A 23,047-nucleotide genomic window follows, 5' to 3' on the forward strand; every position below is an offset into this window, starting at 1 on the left:
CACACTTGCTAAATGATTTTTGTGGAAGCCAAAAATATGCTCTAATTGTTTGTGTAAGCAGCCTCAGACTGACTTGTGGGGGTCTCAGCAGGGGTGTAGGGATGGAGGCTGAACGAGGAGGAGGAGGAGGGGAGGAATGGGGAAGCGGCAGCAGATCTCTATCATCCTCATCTGAGAATCCGCCTCTGCATGATGTTCAGGTTGGGCACCACTGACGTTACTGACAGTCCAACTCCTGCAAGTACATGGCTTCGTCTTCACAGGGAGAAAGTGAAAATGTTACATTTAGAAATGCTCTTCTGAGCAGCCCCAGCGCCAGACCCCATGCTTGGAAAATGAATTATACATATGCTTGATTAACCAGCTGAGTCCCTGTGCACAATCCCTGAGCAAACACAAGCCTTTTGGAATAAATTAAAGACCAAAATTTCAGTCTCAGCATCAGTAGGAGCTTCTAAATAATTATGTAAATATGAAACAAATTTCCCAAGCAGATTTCCTCCTCTGCAATCCTCCTCCATCATTCTTATGCATGCCCTGTAAATTAACTAAACTATGCAGATCGTTATACTTACACAAAATAGGCTTAATTAATACACTTGACAATAGTGTTCTCCAGAGGGAACGATGCTGAACTAAATCTTCATCACACAGAATTGTAAACCGGAGGCCAAACAGCAGCGTGTTGAACATCACACACACACACACACACACACACACACACACACACACACACACACACGCAGTGCAAGGACCAGAGAGGAAGGATTTATGAAAGAATAACTGGCCTTAAAAAGCTTCTATTTAGTTAGAAAACACAAGGATTTGGATGAGGACCAGCTTTGGGTCCTTCATTGTGTTGCTTTGTGTTTGTCTGTATTTCTGTCTGTGAGAGAGAAGAACACACAGCTCATTATCCAAACCAGTGGTCTTTCAAATTACAGTCCCTACACTTGCAACTCCTTCCAAAAACCCCACGAGTGCTGAGGAGTGCCAGTGGTGCTCTCTGCTCTTCACAAGACTGTTTCTGTGTCAGCGCTGCATTTGAATATGGATTATGGAATGTACAGCTGGTGGGGAGGAGGGGCTCGACTGCCTAATTGCATACCATCTTATAATGACCATCCCTCTTTTCTCCTTGAGAAAATCTAATGAGGACGGAGCGGGAAACTCAGGGAGCTGCAGCTCCAGTGTTTTCTGTAGGGAGCATATTAGGATATTCATGATTGCATTATTAGAATAAACGGAGTGGAATGCAGTGTTCCTGCAGGTCGCTGGGGACACTCTGCGCATGTGAAAGTGTCAGTTTGTCATATTTACCCACCCACTGCTGCTTCTCGTCCTGTGGGAGGAAGGTGTGGAACAACCAGATCTCACATTTACCAGGTCACGCAGCAGCGACGCAGCCAGGAACCCGTTCAGAACCAAGTTTTATTGAACACAGCAACCAGCGTGCCGGGCCTCCTGCTGAGGCTGGCGTCCTCTGAGGCGTGAGGGTCCAGTGTATTATGTGGAACGTCACTCGTGGAAAGTTTAAACTCCAGGTTCCTTTGAATCAGAACTCTCCAGCACTCTCTTGTTTCCAACTGGCCGAGCATGGCGGCGCTGTGGTTCATCTGGTGAAGTCTGGATTCATCACCAGATCTACGCTGCCTTCGTGCATCAGTCCATGCAATGCATCCTCGTCAGGATTCATGGCTACAAAAACACTTGGGGTAATTCCACGAGCTCACGTGACTTCTGTTGTCATGGTCATGTGAACGGACGCGACCAGTCTCTTCTTTGCTGCGTCGTAGTTCATACAGCCACTAAGACTCACTGATGCCGTGTCAGAGGTGATTGTCAGACGGCAAGTGTTTGAGTTGAGAACAGGCCAGCAGCAGCAGAACCGGTCCACGTCTCCCTCGGGCTGAGCTCAGCACAGACAGTTGATACGTCAATATTAGAACGGCGAGACACAGACATCACTATGTTAAAGACAACGCGGCTGCACTGCACAGATGTCACCTGTGTTGTTGAAGCCCCGCCCACCACTCGAACCCTGCACCATCAGCGCGGGAGGCGTCAACCCTGCTGTTGTTTACCAGTGCGTTTCCTGAGGTGCGGGGGAGTGAAGTCTACTCACTGCAGTTCTGGTGGCCGTTACACGTAACCAGGTGAAGAACATTCTACTTCATGAATGGGAAGCCACGCCTACACATCTGTCAGAGACAAACAATCATGGCCACCATCCGCACACATCCAGCAGCGCGTGTGCTGTATCAGAAAAATGCACATGGATTCATCCCCCCCATCTGAAACGGCTGTGTGTGCCATGCCCTCGCTCTCTCTATTTGCCTCTAATCCCATTAGGAAGAGAGAGGGAACGTGCAGAAATAGAATGGTATGTTCAAGCTGATTTCCTCACTAAATGCAGCCGTTTAGGCCTCTTTAAAGCAGCTTTCAGCGCCATCAGCAGCAGCAGCAGCTCTGATTTGATGGCTGAACACGCTGAAGTGCCCCATTCAGGGCTGGATCCCTGCTCCCAGGCCCAGGGCCGATGCCTCCCTCCCTGGGCTCGGGGTGGAGGCAGCGGTGGTCTGTGCAGCAGCACCACACTTGGAGGGAAACGGTTTCATTCCAGCAATGGAGCACTGAGGAGGATGCAGGAACCATGTATGGAAATGTCTTGTGAGGTTGCTGCAGTAACAGATGTGCAAATACTGGCTCAACCAAAGGTGCTTGTAGTGCGTGACCTCAGCTCGGCCGGAAGGTCATCGCGTGGCGTTTGATTTTGGCTTTTTGTGTATTTGTAGCAGTTTCACATGCATCATAGTTTATGGAACTCCTCCTCAGATTAGGTCAGAAACAGGAAGGTGGGGGGGGGGGTATTCTGCTTTCTGATATGATCTTGAGTGTCCCCCCCCCCAACAGTCTGTCACCCACCCGTGTCTCACATCCCCAGACTGGCCTGATTATCACTGCCTGCAGCTCCAACCATGATAAATAAATAATAAAGTTGTGAGTGCTCTCTGAGAACAGAACAGCCTACTTACATGTTGCATGTATATTTTGCTCCCTGGCGTTCAAGTGTGAACAATGGTGAGTGGATACATATCAGGGTGGCTTGTTGTCTGGAATGGGACACATTATCCAAGTCCCAGCGCAGGCAACACCCAGTCTTTTCAACACAAGCAGTAACTCACAGCGCCGTGACGCGCCAGCTGCAAGAATGCCACCGCAACTATCTGATCTCACAGTGGTGCTCTTAAAACCAGCCGTCCATGACTGACGTCTGAAATCGACAGGAAAGTGTGTGTGTGTGTGTGTGTGTGTGTGTGTGTGTGTGTGTGTGTGTGTGTGTGTGTGTGTGTGTGTGTGTGTGCACGCAGCAGCTCAAACAGACTTGTAAGAGGTCTAAACAGAAGGCTAACAGCCGTCTCCCAGTGACACCACAGAGCTCTAAAATTAACCTCCTGGCCTCTTGGCTCTTCAGGCCCTTGGCTGCAGCAGGACTCTCTCTCTCTCTCTCTCTCTCTCTCTCTCCCCACTCCCTGTTAAAAGCTTTATGGAGCCCTGAACACACCCACCCAGTATTTACATTCAGGCGTCAGAATAGTACACTCTGTCCTCCTCAGGAATATAGCAGCATTAGTTCAAACACCAGAGAAATGTTGACTTTGACTTGACGACCGAACATGGAAGCACCACATTGTTTTAGCACCACAAACCTCTAATGGGGGAGGCAATAGATGGTTGGGTAAAAACCGAGCTGGACTGGTTTGCAGATACTGAGGTTTGCATCCTGTCATCATTGGTTTCTTTCAGCCATGAGCACAATCTTTCCCTAACCAAGTCATTTTAATTGTCTAAATGGAACTAAAACCTCAAGCAGCAAAGCGGCTGATCAGAAAAAAAAAACATATCAAATTTTTTTTTAGATCTGGGAGGCATTTTCTCACACGCCGGTGTCCTGCAATAATGAGCCGCTGGAGCAGGGCTGTTGTAGTTTATAATTAGGAGGGAGAACCACCGCCAGCACTGGACTGCACAACCAGAGAGCATTCATAGTTCACCCGCAGAGCACAGGAGCGACGTGCAGACGGGGGGGGGGTCATCTACTCACCAGTATTGTAGAGACAGAATTATCCTACACACATTTTGTTGAAACAGTCCTTTTAATACCAAAATGCAGCAGAGCAAAGATGTTCCATTAAAGCCAATCAATTCTGCAGCAAGCTAAAGTCGGTTGTGTCGGTGAGGGCTAGTTGATGTAGCATCAGCTACAAGCCTGCCGCCTGGGCTGCTCGGGCGTCGGTCTCAGGGTCAGAGGTGGTCAGCATCAAGGCTCCCGGGTCATGCAGGTCACAGACGTACTAGCATGCACGAGTTCTGTGTCCTGGTGGGTACCCACTCAGCTCAAGCTCTGACTTTCTGCTAATACTCATCAGGATGTAGCCACTTCAACCAGTTTCCTGCTCGTTGAGCTCCTTGGTGGGGGTCTTATCGATATCTCTGCTCCATAAACACTCCTTTATCCCTTCATTATGCTATTTGATTTTTAAAAGACTTTGATGGTGGTGGAAGATCTGACAGCCATTAGCTGGCCCCTGACGGCCATGTTGGGGGGGGGGGGGTGAAAGGTGGTTGAATCTCCCTGTTGTTGACAGGTGAAACTCACCCAGGCTCTAATGGGGCGAGCACATATCATAGACCCAGCTGGTGTGTTGGATTACAGCCTGAAACTCAAACCTGAACCTTTCATTAGAGCTGCATTGTAGTGAGGCGGGTGAAAGTCGCTTCCCTGCAGACGAGCGTTCCCATGCTGATCAGCGCTTCACCGCAGCATCGCAGAGATCAAACCGCTCTGCTGTCTTATTTGTTCTTTACATTAGACCCACAATAAAGACGGTTCTCTCTTACTACGCTGTTTTCCCAGTGATGCGTTCTCACAGATTCTCTACCTAAGATTTTATTGCCCTCCAACTCCAGCTAGTTGCCCCCCCCCCCCCCCCAGGATTTCCTTCCCTCTGTTTCAAGGATCACGTCAAATCGGCAGCAGAGGTAAAGGGAAGTTCTCAGTAACGCCTCCCACTGGCTAAGGAGGAGGGTTGCCTCAGTGGCAGTGGTGTTAAAGAGGGAGCGGTCTGGGCGGTGCGTCTGAGCCACAGCGTGTTGCCATGTCACGCCTCAGCAGCGTCCACCTGCACGGGAAGGTGTTTCTTTGTCCAACAGGAAGTAAACTGAGATTAAGAAGGTGAGTTTGCTGCAGCCAAACGAGGAACGTCGACCTTCTCTTGGGCGCTGCCACCAGTCAGGCTAGGCTTGTTAGCATAGTAGTGAGGTCACGACCTCAGTGTGTGGGTCAGTTTATCACAGAGCCCCGGCAGCTGCTGCAGTGGTACACAAGAATACAACAGCTCCACTCCATGTGTAGAGCACCGAGCCGAGATCCTCACCCCCTCCTGCACTCCCCCAAACACCCGTCCTGCCTCCACACCTCCCCCACCAGCAGAACGTTTCATCAGATACGGTGTGACACCAACTAGACCAGCAGAATATCGTTTAGTTCTCCAGGTGTGCCCTCCTCCAGGTCTCTGGAGACTCAGGGTCCAGTTAGAGCTGCAGCAGTGTTAGCTGGTGCTAACAACCAGGACGCGCGAGATGAATCCTGGTGGTTTAAACGCCGTCGTCGCAGGTCACAGCCTGCTGGAGCACGCTGACAGGAATGTTTGCAGGCTCGCCGGCAGTGAATGACGGTCGAATCATCACAGATGTGTGCTGAGATATCGAGTGCTTCGTGAGCTTCACACCTCCGTGTCCAGCCTGTCAACTGCACTGCACCTCTCCTGGGTAGTGACCCGGGGCAGCTGACCTGTCATGACTCGGATCTGAGCCCTTGTTGATTGAACTAGTTTGAATCAACGTTGATCATTGGTCAGAGAAGCGGTGTCTGACCCGGGTGGGTTGTTGGAGGGTGATGCAGGTCCCTGGCAGCTCCCAGCGGGAGGGAGAGCTGATCTTTACCCACAGGTCTGCTTCTCCGTATTTCTCCTCCCCCTCCAGCACTCTGAGTGACAAGTCCACTCTCCCAGTTCCATTGGAGCTGCCTCACCTCCTCCCATCTCCATCCTCCCCCCTCCTCTCAGGGTTTCCATCACTTGACTCAAATTGCAGTGAGGGGAAGTCAGCCAGGCCCCAGACAAGAAAAACATACCCCCAAACAAGGATTTATGGAATGGGAACCTGGCGAACCGCAGCAAGTGGGTGTGTTTGCAAGTTCGTGGATGAAGGCGTTCCTACTTGAGGCGTTCTTTGACCCTCGGAATACTCTCATTACTCCTCGCCACATTGCCACACACAGCTGAGCTGAGCAATTGTGGTGATTTAGCTTTAACAGCACCAGAAGAGAGATTGTCACATTTCTAGAACGGGTCAAGTCCGGAGGTTCAATTGGGTCAGCAGAAGTCATGAGGGAGAGCCTTCCTACGTTCACGACTCCTGCTGGCTTTGATTCCGCTTCCTTCAGTCACACTGAAGATGACCTGTTAGAGAAAAACAACCCAGGAAAGGTTTGTTTGTGTCCTTCAGCTGCCTGTCAGTCTAACGCCACAGCTCCTGAGGTCAGGGCGGGGCCAGGAGAGGAACAGCCTTACATGGGCGACTCGTGCTGAGGTGGCGAGGACGTCTCTGAGGTGGTTGCTGTCAGAGATGAGAGGCTCTGCTAGCAGTGAGAGCCAGCGTGACCACAGAGATGACACACATAAAACCGAATCAGCTGATTCACCGCCAGCTGCAGACGTCCCTGCAGGGGTGAAACTCGAGATTCAAGAAGGAGGACAAGATCATCGTCATCATCATGTTTGATGTTGAGTCTGTTCAGACCTTTTACTCAGACCGCCGCGGCACTTCTGCAGGAGTATGACTCGAACGTGGGGTGTGCGGTGTTTCCGGGGCCGGCGGCCCGTGCGTAACATGCAACGCAGCATCACGCACTGATGACTGGTGATCCAAGCTGATCGACCCTGCGACTGCTGCCGAGCCCTTTGACCTGGACATGACTGAGCCAGATGTTGATGGATGTTGGTGCGTGTCGCGTCCCGGGCGAGACGTACAGATCCGCCGTGACACGAGCGAGTATCAGTCGATGGTGCTGTCCTTTTATGGCCTCACACCACTTTTCCAACTACACTTTCTTTTGGAGTGTTGCTAGAGTTGGATGGTGATCAAACTGAAAAGATGTGTGTGTGTGTGTGTGTGTGTGTGTGTGTGTGTGTGTGTGTGTGTGTGTGTGTGTGTGTCTGCAGAATTATCTGAGTGGTGTGATTTCAGCAAGAGGGTGCACTGCCAGGAGTAATAGGAAACATATGAGTGTGTGTGTGTGTGTGTGTGTGTGTGTTGATTCATGTTTTTAACAGGAATATTCAGTGTCTCTGGCCCAGACAACTGAAGCAAGAAAAACAAAGGCGAGCGTGTTTGTGTAGAGCAGCAGCAGCTGGCATGGCTGCTCTTTTACCAACAAGATCTGCAGCACTGTTAGTTCACCTCCATCAGCCAGGAGCCATGAGCACAGAGGACAAAGCTTCCCTCATGAGGCACTGGGGTTTCACGACTCCTCCTGTGGCAGACGTGGTCCTGTAGCTCATCACAGCCTCGTCACACCCAGGAGGGAATCACCCAGAGTTCTCTGGTGCCGTTCAGCGATGGCGTGTTAGGGCTTTAAGCCATGAGCTTGGAGCTAAAACAACTTTCCCAGTGTAGCAGCGGTGCGGCGGTCAGCGGGTGTTGCCTCTGTGGAATATGCCCCTCACGTAGTGCGAGGCCCCCAAGGTGCCCCCCAACATGCCAGTTCTTCCTCTGGTTCTTTCTTTTGTTCCCAGGCTTGTGCTGGCGGGAGAGTCAGAGAGAACCTGGACTCACAGCACATCAACAGTCTCTCGCTACGGCGCTCGATCACTCTGTGGTCGTTTACAGCGGCCGTCTATTACTAGCAGTGTCACAGGTTTGATCCCTGCTCCGTCCTCCAGAGTCCAAGGGTCCTGAACTAGACTCTGAACCCTGGTTGGCATCCATCATAAACACGCCACCCTACGGAGGAACTGAGCTCATTTCAAGCGCTTGTGTCATCAGGCTCACGCGATGAGAGATTCACCTTCCGGCTCACGCTGAGGTCATCAGCCGCCCGCTCAGCTCACCTGCACGTTGTACCTGAGCACCAGCCAACGTACCCTCTCACCTGCTTCAGTGTTGTTGGAGGCTGCTGCAGAAACTCTGCAGTGCTTCTCAGGCTACGTGAGGGTGAAAGGTCACGGCAACATGATGGAATCCAGCTGTTTGGGTCTTGATTGATGGCTTTTGTGGTGCGAGGTATTTGGGCTGAGTGGATCTGCCCAGCTCCAGCACATCGCCCAGGCTTTGTTGATGTTTAGACGCTGGCTTGTCCGTATCCTACTATGTCAGTTTTAAGACTTAATCCAGCCAGGATTACGTGAGAAACCTGAGCAAACAGGCCCCTTTCACCGTTCAGTCTGTCTGTGTAGCCTCAGTATTAAAGGGTTTCTACAAAGCAAACACTTTGTGAGTTTTGTCTTGATTCATGTTGGCAGTAAAAACAAGCCAACAAGCAGTAGAAAAGCACTTTGTGTGCATGTGTATGTGCACGCGTGTGTATGTGCACACATGTGTGCATGCGTGTGTGTGTGTGTGCGCCATTGAAGGGAAAATTTGTAGATAATCTGAGCAAACGAGCTTCATTCCACTCTCATGTCTTCTGGATCGGCCTCTCAGAGCAGCGACAGGAGCCTTCACAGCAGGAGAAGGCCGTTGGAGTCTTGTGCTCCACCGGGCTCACCTGCCTGTTTGAACCCTGGAAACTCATCACAGGCGCCGATTCCAGGTGAATACTTGCACTTGAGTAAAATGTAGGAGGGAGGTCATCACTGGTCATCGCATCAGCATTTAGCTGTCGAACCTTGACAGCATCTCCAAGTACCTGAAGTTCAGGGTACTTTTACTGCTTAAAAATCACTGCAGTGAGCTTGAACTGTCAGATGCACCTGACACATGACGGCATCACCACACACACACATCACCACACACACACATCACCACACACACACACATCACCACACACACATCACCACACACACACATCACCACACACACACATCACCACACACTCCTCACCACACACACACACATCACCACACACACACACATCACCACACAAAACCATCACCACACACACACACACACATCACCACACACTCCTCACCACACACACACATCACCACACACTCCTCACCACACACTCCTCACCACACACACACATCACCACACGCTCCTCACCACACACTCCTCACCACACACACACATCACCACACACACACACATCACCACACACTCCTCACCACACACACACACATCACCACACACACACACATCACCACACAAAACCATCACCACACACACACACACACATCACCACACACTCCTCACCACACACTCCTCACCACACACACACATCACCACACACACACATCACCACACACTCCTCACCACACACTCCTCACCACACACACACATCACCACACACTCCTCACCACACACTCCTCACCACACACACACATCACCACACACACACATCACCACACACACACATCACCACACACACACACACATCACCACACAAACACATCACCACACACACACACATCACCACACAAACACATCACCACACACACACACACACACATCACCACACACTCCTCACCACACACACACACATCACCACACACACACATCACCACACAGTCCTCACCACACACTCCTCACCACACACTCCTCACCACACACACACATCACCACACACACACATCAACACACACTCCTCACCACACACTCCTCACCACACACACACATCACCACACACACACATCACCACACACACACATTACCACACACACATCACCACACACACACACATCACCACACACTCATCACCACACACAAATTACCACTCACACATCACCACACACTCCTCACCACACACACACATCACCACACACACACACACATCACCACACACTCCTCACCACACACACATCACCGCACACACACATTACCACATACTCCTCACCACACACACACATCACCACACACACATCACCACACACACACATCACCACACACACATCACCACACACTCCTCACCACACACTCCTCACCACACACACACATCACCACACACACATCACCACACACACACATCACCACACACTCCTCACCACTCACACTTCACCGCACACACACATCACCACACACTCCTCACCACACACACATCACCACACACTCCTCACCACACACTCCTCACCACACACACACATCACCACACACACATCACCACACACACTCCTCACCACACACACATCACCACACACTCCTCACCACACACTCCTCACCACACACACACATCACCACACACACATCACCACACACACACATCACCACACACACTCCTCACCACACACACATCACCACACACACATCACCACACACACACATCACCACACACACATCGCCACACACACATCACCATACACACACATCACCACACACACATCACCACACACACATCACCACACACACATCACCACACACACATCACCACATACACACATCACCACACACACATCACCACACACACATCACCACACACACACATCACCACACACACATCACCACACACACATCACCATACACACATCACCACACACACATCACCACACACACATCACCACACACACACATCACCACACACACATCACCACACACACATCACCACACACACACATCACCACACACACATCACCACACAAACACATCACCACACACACATCACCACACACACTCATCACCACACACACATCACCACACACACATCACCACACACACATCACCATACACACATCACCACACACACATCACCATACACACATCACCACACACACATCACCACATACACACATCACCACACACACATCACCACACACACATCACCACACACACATCACCATACACACATCACCACACACACATCACCACACACACATCACCACACACACATCACCACACACACACATCACCACACACACATCACCACACACACATCACCACACACACACATCACCAAACACACACATCACCACACACACATCACCACACACACTCATCACCACACACACATCACCACACACACATCACCACACACACTCATCACCACACACACATCACCACACACACACATCACCACACACACATCACCACACACACTCATCACCACACACACATCACCACACACTCCTCACCACACACACATCACCACACACACATCACCACACACACATCACCACACACACATCACCACACACACATCACCACACACACACATCACCACACACACACATCACCACACACACATCACCACACACACACATCACCACACACACACATCACCACACACACATCACCACACACACACATCACCACACACACACATCACCACACACACATCACCACACACACATCACCACACACACATCACCACACACACACATCACCACACACACACATCACCACACACACATCACCACACACACACATCACCACACACACATCACCACACACACACATCACCACACACACACATCACCACACACACACATCACCACACACACACATCACCACACACACATCACCACACACACACATCACCACACACACACATCACCACACACACATCACCACACACACACATCACCACACACACACATCACCACACACACACATCACCACACACACACATCACCACACACACATCACCACACACACATCACCACACACACACATCACCACACACACACATCACCACACACACACATCACCACACACACACATCACCACACACACATCACCACACACACACATCACCACACACACACATCACCACACACACATCACCACACACACACATCACCACACACACACATCACCACACACACATCACCACACACACATCACCACACACACACATCACCACACACACATCACCACACACACATCACCACACAATCCTCCTACTCTTGCTTCATTCATACTATTGTCATCGGCTGTTTCATATCGACTGTGCAGGTCGAAGGGGGCGTGTCCAGTGGGGTAGGCAGATGTCACGTGTGCACTTCTCCAGGTAGACTGATGGAGGCCGTCAGGTGTGCCCTGTGCCCTCACTCTTCTATTTTATAAATCAGGATATTTGTGCTCACACGCTCCCTCGTCCATCAGCTGCCGGCGCCGCTGAGACCAAATCAACCAATGAGGCTGCAGGTCCTTCAGCGTCAGAGGCTCTTCTGCATTCCCACTATCACATCAAGAAGGGTACTTCTCTCTCTCCCTCCCTACTTCTGTTTATCAGTACTACACAGTAGTACACAGTATACTGGCTTGGCTGGTAATAAAACCGTGTTTGTTGCAGACGGGCCGCTGAACAAAGAGCTGGCCGACAGAACTGCATTCTTCTAAAATCACTGAAGTGCAATCAAGTTTCAGTGGGAAGCTCAAACAGAAAAATGTTAGAGGAGTTTCACTCATCCAAACCCACGATTCACAGGCATAGACAACAAATGCCACGCACACACACACGCACACACACACACACGCACACACACACACACACGCACACACACACACACACACATGCACACACACACACACACACACACGTAATAAAGCAGCTATGAACCATCACCTTGCCTGCTCAGTGCATAACATTTAGATGCAGTCTGACTCAGTTCATTAGACAGGAGCAGACCCCAGAGCAGGGAGAGGGGTCAGAGGTCGTGACCCCTGGGTTGGGCATGGATGGATGAATGGAGGGGGCTCAGGTCTGTCGGTTTGAGTCAGCCAAGCTGGTGTGAGAAGCACTGTAGTCATGCAGCAGGAGTTTTCTGGAGTGGACTGGATGAGGTCCTGCTGGGGGCAGGTAGAGAACAGGGGGAGGAGACAGAGGAGGAGACAGAGGAGGAGTACAGTGGAGGCAGGCTTGTCTGGGGCGTGTGAAGAGCATTGATAGCACACGGATGTCACTATGAAGTAGACGTGGATCTCACGTTCATCACGGCTGTAGAGCAGGAGCTCCAGCTGGGGGGGACCGGTCCCCTCTCATGCTCAGTCTGGCACTGCGGGGCCAGCAGGGGAGGGTGCTTTGTGTCCCCAGGTTGGTACTGGAGGGAGGAGGTGCACCAAACAAGAGGAGTGCTGGAGCTTTCCCTCAGTAGTAAAACAGCCCGTCGGTGGAACAACCAGATGACCGGAGAGGAGGAGCCACACCAATGGAGGACCCTAAGGAGGGGGAGCGATCCAAACCCGGGTCCTCTGCAGCATGGAGACTGGAACAGGACCCATGCTGACAGCATAGCCGTGTTGCTAACACTAAGATTTGGGAAGTGGCTTGTCGCTGGATTTGTTGGTGGCAGCTTTTCTGCTCTGAAAAGTTGTTAAATGTCCCACTTTGCCCCTCAAGAACTGGGCCCCCTGGCCTTAGCAGGTCCTGAACCAGGTCGACACCACGCACCTATTTGCTTTTACATTTGGAGAAGTGCAGCAAAGTCCCTTCTGATGAGTCACCAGGGATTTCTGGATGGGCCCTGCGACACTGAAGGAGTGAACAGGCCGAGTTCCACCTTTTAAAATGAACGTGTTACAACTTTGGCATCAGTGTGAGGCCGCGTGCTCCTCAGTGGAGTGAAAGCAGTGGTACTTGTCACCTCTCCTAGTCTTTTTGTTTTTAATCTTCATTTTCATTCCCTGTTTGCTTCTCACTCTGTCGTTGGAGGCCAACAACGAGCATTGGAGGGATTACAGGTTTGTGTGTGTGTGTGTGTGTGTGTGTGTGTGTGTGTAGGGGGGGGGGGGTCTCTTTTAAAGGACAGCCAGCAGCTGGCCCCGTCTGCTAAATCCCACAACCCACAAAACCATCCACCAGTTCCATCTGCCACACACACACTCTCTCTCTCTCTCTCTCTCTCTCTCTCTCTCTCTCTCTCTCTCTCTCACACACACACACACACACAAAACCCTGAAAATGCTAAGAAAAACACAACTATGACCAACATGAAAAATCAAAAGCTACAACCGAAACATTGCTGTGATGGAGGTGACAGAAAACACTGAAGTTCTTGGAATCGGTCAGTGAGTGGATTCTTGTCCTGTAGCCTCCAACCACCTGACACTGTGATTGTAGAGTGGATCTACAGAGGCTGCAGGTCCTGCAGGCTCACCCTCATGTAGCTGCTCCGTAGTGCGCGTCACGCCTCTCTCCAGTGACTGAGCGTTCCTCCCAGATGACAGTCGACCGTCTCTAGACTGCAGTCAGAGCTGGACTGGGGCCCTTGGCAGCGACCGAGGGGATGACATTGTAGTGAACGTCTGACAGGGTTGACAGGAAGTGGGACTCAGCTGTTGAAGCCAGTAAACACGCGTGTAATTAAAGACCATCCGGGAACTGACGCGACTCCGTCGGTCTCTGACGATGCTGCACGGGAACATCAGCACACGGTTGCTATGGAGTTCCAGCCATGTCTCTTCATCTTCACTCATCATCTGTCCTTTATGGTGAGGAAACAATGATGAATGATTTAGGGATTATTTTACTGATAAAGAGAAAGAATTTGTGTCCTTCACAGTCCTGATCAAGTTGTTTTTGTTCAGGTAACATGCATCATTTGTTTTGATAAATGATGACATTAACCTCTCAGTCCTTTGTGACTTGGACGCCTCCGCTTCAGACAGTGAGATACGTCACATGAAGCCTCCACGCCAAAGACACCACGACCTTCACAAACGACCTCTGAAGGTCGGACGTTGTTCTCCCTGCTTCCAGCCTCCTCTCTGGTGTGCTGGTGTGGATTCTGTCTGACCGTTGGTGTCACCGCACCACAGAGCCCAGAACTCCACACACCTGCACTCGCTCACCTGCCCTCCCACTCCAGCAGAGCTGATGCTGCTCGTCACGTGAGCACGTGAGCACGTGATGCACGTACATGCTAGGGCTCAGGAAGCTACCAGGGCAGCGGGTAAACAAGGCATTCATCCAGCGTTTGAAATTGCTGGCATATACAAGCCTGCTGCGTCCACTGGGACCTGACGAGCGAGGAGGGGCTCAGGACATGGGTGGATAGTTGGATGGAAGGGGGGGGGGGCGAGGGGGGGTGGGACAGGGGAAAGCCAGGAAAGACACCATCCATCCGTCCATTTTCTATACTGCTTATCCGTTAAGGGGGTGGAGCCTATACCAGCTGACATTGGGTGAGAGGTGGGGTTCACCCTGGACGGGTCACCAGTCCATCTCAGGGCCATCAGGAGCACTTAGGGGCTCAGTGTCTTGCTCAAGGACACTTGGACGTGGTCACCGGGGGAAGAGAGGATCGAACCAGCGACCCTTCGGTTGCTAGACAGCCACTCTACCTCCGAGCCACACTCCCCCAGGGAAGAGACCTAAGAAAAGAAATAACATTTATCAGTCCACAGCGCCCCCTCTTCATCTCTACTCCTCCTCCATGCTCCTCATCCTCTGCTCCTCCTGGTTTTTCCTCACTGCACCTCTCTGATATCTACTCCCTCTCTGCCTCTCCTTCCCTCTCATCCTGTTCCTCCCATCCTCTTCCACCTTCTCTCCTCCACTCTGCCTCCGGCCTCAGGCCCAGACGTCTTGGTCCAACAGAAGGAATCATTAGCAGCTGCGAGGTCGAGCAGGTTTGCACGTTAGAGCTGCAGCACCTGCAAGCTCACATGGCTGAGAGGAGGGGGTCATCAGTCAGTGGCGGACTGACTCTTCCAGCCGTGCTCTGGTGCCAGCCCTGGATTCACAGCCACTGAGGGTTTTGCTGGATAAAACATGAGCAGCACCTCTGAGACAGACGCTGCTCCCTGATGACATCACTCAAGTTGATGACATCACTCAAGTTCAACTCTCTGTTTTTGTAACTGATTCTGAGTTTATTAAACTGTGTGCCACTGCAACCACCTGCATTATTCAGGCTTTTTCAGCGTAAGGCCTGAGTCCCCCCCAACGTTTGAGAGCAGCTCAGTGTTTGGTTGCTATGATACGGTGGTGAGTGGTCAGTGTGAGGTACTCGCCTCCCGTAGGCACCAAAGATGCTCAGCGCCACGTCCTGCTACTGGCATGTGCAGTGTGGCGTGAAAACATGGCACTCCAATTGAAAGCAGTAAGAGCCCCAGAAGAAAAGCTTCAGTGGACTCAGACCTGGACTGTGGACCGAGACAGCAGACCACAAGGCCCTGGTGTTGCTGCAACCTTGACAGATGTAGTTCTGATCATGACTGCGTTGCTAGGTTACACAGCCAGACTGACTGGTTAGGGTTGGGGGACATCAGGCTGTGGGTTCAGAGAGAACCTCCTCCTCCTCCTGTTCCCGTGACGTCTGCCGCTCCTCGGTAACCACAGGACACAGGGACCAGAAAGGCTGTAGTTGGGTTTTCATCAGCACGTACAGATGAGGACCATCAGGTGTGATGACAGGCTGAGTCCACCGCTCCACGTGGGACCGCCTCCTGGTACAGAGCAGACTGACTCGCCACAATGATGGGCAGTTCAAGCCAGTTTTTAATTTTTGCAAAACAAAGTCACGAATCACAACTTTGTCCGTGTGGCTTCCCAGGCTGTGCAGCTGCCCCACCATGAAGGAGGCCCTCGGCCGCTTCTTCACTTGTGCCTTGAGCAAACTTGTTGTCTTCATATCCACTGAAGAGGAACTTGAATGTTTGCCAACCGTGAACACAGCGACTCTCTGCTCAGTCACTCGGGTTTCCTCCTGTGTCACTGACAAAGCTCCTGTTTGTGTCTCTCTGTTTCAGGTAGCTGTTGGTGATGACCACAACGAAGGAGGATCCCAACGAATGAAAGAGCCCCAGTTCTCCTTATTTATTACCTTCACAATGAGTGTGTGTGTGTGAGTGAGTATATGTCCGTGTTTGTGTGTGAGTGAGTATATGTCCGTGTGTGTGTGTGTGTGTGTGTGTGTGTGAGTGAGTGAGTATATGTCCGTGTGTGTGTGAGTGAGTATATGTCCGTGTGTGTGTGTGTGTGTGTGTGTGTGAGTGAGTGTATGTCCATGTGTGTGTGTGTGCGTGTGTGAGTGAGTGTATGTCCATGTGTGTGTGTGTGAGTATGTGTCCATGTGTGTGTGCGTGTGTGTGTGTGAGTATGTGTCCGTGTGTGTGTGTGTGCGTGCGTGCGCGTGTGTGTGTGTGTGTGTGAGTATGTGTCCATGAGCGTGTGTGTGTGTGCGTGTGCATGAGGAAGAGAGGATACAAACAGATGCATGTGCGCATTTCGGACGGTACCTAAGATTTCAGGCTTTCATTTCCAACCTTTGTTTACTTTTCTAAGGCTACAAAGACTCATTTATCATGGTCCCAGTTCAGTATAGAAGTATAGAAGAGGACTTACTATTGTGCTCCGTGTTTGTAACAAACCTCCTGTTCAAGAATGTATGTTTGTATGTACAATATACTCATCTAGAAACTACATAATAGACAGTTTTAATACTTCTACATCTTTTCACCACTTCACTGCTCTAACTACAACACAGTACACACAGCAGATACGCATACTGTACAAAATGCACCTATACAACGACAATAATGCAGTCAGTCAAACGAAGACAGCCCGTCTCTCCAGTCAGCTTTGTGGAACTGCAGACAGTGAAAATGAGATGGAGGGCTTTCAGGTGGCGTAACAGCCTCCCTGAGGGCGGGGCCTTGTCCTGCTCCAGCGCTCGCAGACTTCCACAGCACCAGACCCTCGCAGTTCAGTTATCAGTGACTGAAGTTGAATCATCACTTCAGAAGATGTCGAAACCGAAATGCAGCAGCTATGTATAAATTCAAATCCACCCAAGTTTGCTCCTGATGTAGGCGAGCGTTGACACCCGCCGCCACCCTGAGCACTGCACCGGCGGAGGTGGTTCCCACACAGATGGAAACTCCTTTTGGACCTCAGCGGGTGCGAAGTCCTCTGCCATCTAGACTTTGAGGAGGAGGAGAACGTTCATTTCCTTCGACATCTTTTGATCCTCTTTGAAATGTCGCATACGAAAAAAGTTGAATGGAAACGGCTAAATCTGACAAACAATCTAAAGGAATTAGACTGAGAAACCCGAGGCTGCGGCGACGTGGTGAATCTTTAGCTGGCCTCACTCGCTCGCTGACCAGCTCGTCTTCTGGGATAAACCAAACTCCGTCTTCGTCTTCAGGCAGCAGCGTCACGTCTGGTCCTGAAGAACAATTTCAACTCGTCCAACTGAAGGTTCTTCCTGTTCTATGGTCATTGTGACAGACTCAGCTGCCTCAACAGATTTCTGTTCCAAAGTTGTTCATTTGATACTTATAAAGCTGATTTATTTTATCATCACTAATATACAGTATGGGCCAGTTTTTTTGGCAGCACAGCTTGTTTACCAGATAAGTCTTGTATTTGCACGGTATTTGTCACACACTTGGTATCAACACGTCTGATTTAGACACTCTTAAGCGTATTCGGTAGGTCGTAGAGGTTAGTAGATGTTATATTACTCTCTTTATTTAAGTTTTGTACTTGGACATCTGAAAAGGACATGCGTTTTTATGGTCTCTCGTTTGGTTCATCATGGCCATCAGTTAAGAGAATATTTTAATTGCAAACGTCCTTGCTGAGATTTATGGGCTACGGCGTCCAAAACACAGAAGCAGAAACTTGAAAATCAGAACCTCCATTGTAAAGACATCAGCAGGTGTCCTGACACTCGAACTGCAGATGCCAGTTATTGGTTTGCCATTAGGTTTTTTTTTAAGTATGAAAGTATAAAATTAATGGAATATTCCCAGTGGCAAGGAAAGGTATTTTTGTGGTTATGATGTCATCTCAGTGTAAAGTCTTTGGGACCTGAGGCGACGAGATCAAGTATCGAGTTGTCGTAACGGATCCATCGACTACTAACTACCTTTGCTTTCACCTCTCAGCCATCGAATCACGTAGTTCACAGGGTTAATTTATTGACAATGCAATAAAATCGACCGTAGTCACGCGGCGGCCGCGTTCCTCTGACATCACGCTCAGGGTGAGAAGCCAGCATGATGGATAACATGAAACTGCTGCGTCCCAGGCTGTGACTCCTGTCAACATTAGGAATCTGATCAATTGTTATCATTCCATTGTTCCCCAGTTGACCAGCAACTGAAAATTTGGAGGGAAAATGGATGATATTTGATCAGCCGTTAACTTCTTTTAGCCAAAAGCTAACTTGAGCGTTACATGTTATTTATTCCTAGTGAACATTGCAGGTTACTGTGTTGCGAGATACCTTCCCGTTATGTCAAGTTCTAGGTACTGGCACTCCTGTTTCTGTGTCATGTTCACTTAAATCCCATTCTTCGCTCTCACAGAAGCAGGAGTGTCTCTCCAGCCTCTTCGTGAACACAAACTACTTCCTGCCAAAGTGCCTGGAACACACTTTAATGTTGGATGCAAACTCTATGAACAGCACACAGAAATATGTCTTACCTGACATTAGGTTAGCGGCAACGTTAGCGATGCTGAACGCTAATGTTAGCTGCGCACGAAAGCTAGCTTCTGGTTGGACGGTTTCAGTTGCAGCCTGGGACGCAGGAGTGCAACAGTACCCAGCATCCTAGCGTCCCACTCAGCATGTGATGTCAGGAGAACATGGCCGCCATGTGGATACGGTCTGTTGATGGTTCTAAATGATCCTTAAGGACCTCTATGATGGAACCAGAACTTGCCGGCAGGAGTCCCGGTTGTGACTGAAAAGCCTCTCTAACATAAATTATGTCTGCGGAGATGTTGATGGTGCAGGCGTAACAGGGACGGCACCAACTGTTGGGTGTTAACGCAATACAGTAACTAACAGTTCTGTGTGTGGGTGTGTGAGTATAAGAAACACAGGCAATAGCTAAGCATGGTGCTTCCATCTATTTATATGAGCTAATGTACAAAAGGTACAACCCCCAGGCCCACGACAATCCTCCTCCTGTCGCCTCCATCTGATACCATGAAAGAATCTGCACTATCTGCTCACTGGCCGACGATCGACGTCAGGAAGTTTTTAGTTCCAGTCAAACACTCATCCCGAACTTTTGTATTCCGACAAATTAATTGGGTGTATGGAGGAGTGATAAACAGTGTGTGGTTGTGTGCAGTACATGTAGTGACCCCCCCCCCCCCCCCCCACGTTCTATTCTAAATGTTTTGGAACTTTTATGACACCTTGATGAAGGTGAGCTGTATTAACACCTGCAATGATCTTTATACTCTTTTTTTGTTTGTTTTTTTTGTTTTGATGTTTGAGAAATGTGAGATTGATGTGTGGAAAAAATATCTGAATATTACATCTTACAAGTATAGTGGTCCTTGTGAAGTACTATCAATAATCAATAATAGAGTGGCGATCAACAGAAACAATAACATTGGCACGGCACTGTTGATGACCTTCATGAAGCTGCAAATATGGTGCCATGGATCATTGGACACTGTGGATAATTATCATGTCACTCACCTGCCACACGCACGCACACACACACGCACGCACACGCACGCACACGCACACAAATTTATATTATAGATGTCTTGCCTGCAAGAAAAACATGTCCTGCAACTGTCTGTATACCTGCAGCCCCTCACGCTCCCTCCAGCTCACATCACAATCAACCTGATTGCTTTTTCCCATCTCGGACAGTTGAGCAGTGCTGGGTGGCGATACTTCTGCTGAGTGGATCCACAGTGTGGCACAATGCGCAGTGCAGCAGCTGCGACTATGGAGCTCTAATTGTTCCACACAGAATGAGTTTATTTTTAAATCCTGCACTGAACAAGCAGGACAGTAAAAGTCGGCTCCACGTCAAGTCAAATCAATCACAGCATTTAAAGGGGAAGTTCACCAAAAAATGAAAACGTGTTCATCGTCGACTCACTGTCGCGCTGATGGAAGTTCTTTTTTGTCCAAAATCACTGCTGCAGTTTCCGAGGAAACAGCGTTGCAGTGATCTCCTAAACAATGGAAGTCATGGCGACCAACATACAAAAAAACCCTTCGTGCTGCTGGTCTGGGGCGAGCCGAGAGTCCTGAAGCCTTCACTCGCCAAGCTGTTCAAACATGGCGTCATGGCCGGCAGCTCCAGGCTGCAGTGAGCAGGGAGGCTAAACCATGGCGGCAGTGATGCTTTCCTGAAGGACTTGGCTAGCGGAGGCTCCAGGACTCTTGGCTCGCCCCAGACCAGCAGCACGGAGGCATCTGAGCATTTATCGTCTTGATTTTTATGTTTAAAAGTTAGTCACCATTCGCCTCCATTGTTGGGAGGTTACTGCACGAGTTTCCCGGGGAACCGCAGAAGTGTTTTGTGGACTAAAAATCAAGAGTAAAAAATGACTTCCTTTTCATTTGCGGGTGCCCTGCCCCTTCAAGTCCTTTGTTTTGGGTGGAACTTCAAACACACAGAACTGTGACGAGGCTTTTTGTCCCTCATCCTGTGCGTTGTGGTCACTCAACCTGGGGTCGCTTCAGGACCGGGGAGGGACGGCTCCTAAGTCTGCCCACATACTGGTTGCTGCAGTGATCAGCCACAACAGTAAAACCTCTGCTGAATCTGGGCCAGGTCCCTGTCATGCCTCAGCAGTCCAGACACCAGCTGAATCCGCTGGGTCGGTCCAGTGTGAGGTGGAGCCTCCACCGTTTCATTTTCCTTTCCAGTTGGATTGAGCTCTGGAGAATTAGGAGGCGGAGTCCACATGTTGAGCTCTGCTCCTGAACTATTCCTGCCTACTGCCATGAAGGAGTGGTACTAGGTCTCTCGGTAGGTGCTACATGCCACAGTAACAGCCTTGCCCAGCGCCTCCTCTGGCCCGCTCACCTAATCCACCGGGTGCCATCTCCACCTCAGGGACGGGCCCACACAGGAGCTCTTCTGTGGATCAGACCAAACAGCTTGAGTCTGCTGGCCCCTCATGCTGGGGAGTGTTGGGCACCCGTGACCCTGTTGCCAGTCCACCTTTGGTAGCTACAAACCAGTCAGGGACCACTCAACGGGACTTGGCCCCCCTTCTGGTCCTCACGCTGGCACATTGTTCACATCAGTGTCCAGCAATGGCTGAGAGGTAATAGCTTGACCCGCCAGCAGGGGACTGTTGTGGCTAATCAGTGTGCGCCATGGGAGTCTTGTACTGGTGGACTTGTTTGAAAGGACGGATGAGGACACGACCACTGCTGTCCATTCCAGCTCCGTCCACCCGAGAGCTGAGGCGCTGAGGCCAAATACATCATCGTAGGCTCACCGCCCCCAGTAGAGTTTGAATGCACTTTAAAGAGAAATCCGTTGCCCGACATTCCAAGCTTGCATTTGATGCACTTGCTTCGCCACTAATGATCGACATACAGAAGTCTAGGGTGTGTACTTTATAGGCCCCGTCCTGCTTTGCCTGATGCAGAGCAACCAGCCTTCCTCCCCTCGCAGTGTAAATAACGTTCCCAGGCTGGAAGCTCCGGCGTAGACTGAGGCGAGCTGGTGGAAACGCTACTTGAAGTTAATCTTGCAGCTTTTCAGTTTCATCCCTCGGCTGTGATTGTGCAGTGGGGAGAAGGGGGGGGGGCGGTGGGCGATGCCATAAAGAGGCGTGACAGAACAGGGTTAACACTAGCGCGTCGGCCTGAGATTGCCCAGCCTTGTGTGGCTTTAGGGGCTTGCAGGCAATATTAGCAGCTGAAGAATTATTTTTGGTACGTTTCTCCTTGTTCACACTGTCTGTGTGGCGCCCATCGCTTCATTTTCCCCTGAAACCTCCGAGTTTGTGGAGCTGCGGCTGCATGCAGTCGAACCGTCCGAGTCCTGTGTTGGCGGAGCTCTGGAGGGCACCGCCGCCTTGAATGTTCATCCTATTTCAGATGTCGTCCAGTGAAGGAAGGACTTGATGTTATTGCACGCTAAGCACTGTGATGTGGAAATG

The 23,047-nt window shown here is 50.4% G+C and overlaps 1 protein-coding gene across 3 annotated transcripts in view; it reads left to right on the plus strand.

The window, feature by feature from the left end:
* The window catches only part of cdk14 (cyclin dependent kinase 14), a 154,854-nt gene that overhangs the window by 131,334 nt on the left and 473 nt on the right, over nt 1-23,047 (plus strand). For all 3 annotated transcript variants that reach the window (XM_086219239.1, XM_086219241.1, XM_086219240.1), the window contains one exon: nt 16,909-23,047. This exon is cut by the window's right edge and continues 473 nt beyond it. The gene's annotated coding sequence lies outside the window, so the exon portion shown is untranslated. The remainder of the gene's footprint in view (nt 1-16,908) is intronic.

The sequence above is a fragment of the Aulostomus chinensis genome, chromosome 11, assembly GCF_037954235.1.
Source record: "Aulostomus chinensis isolate RoL2024-O1b breed Wild chromosome 11, RoL_Achi_v1.0, whole genome shotgun sequence".
NCBI classification, from domain to species: Eukaryota; Metazoa; Chordata; class Actinopteri; order Syngnathiformes; family Aulostomidae; genus Aulostomus; species Aulostomus chinensis.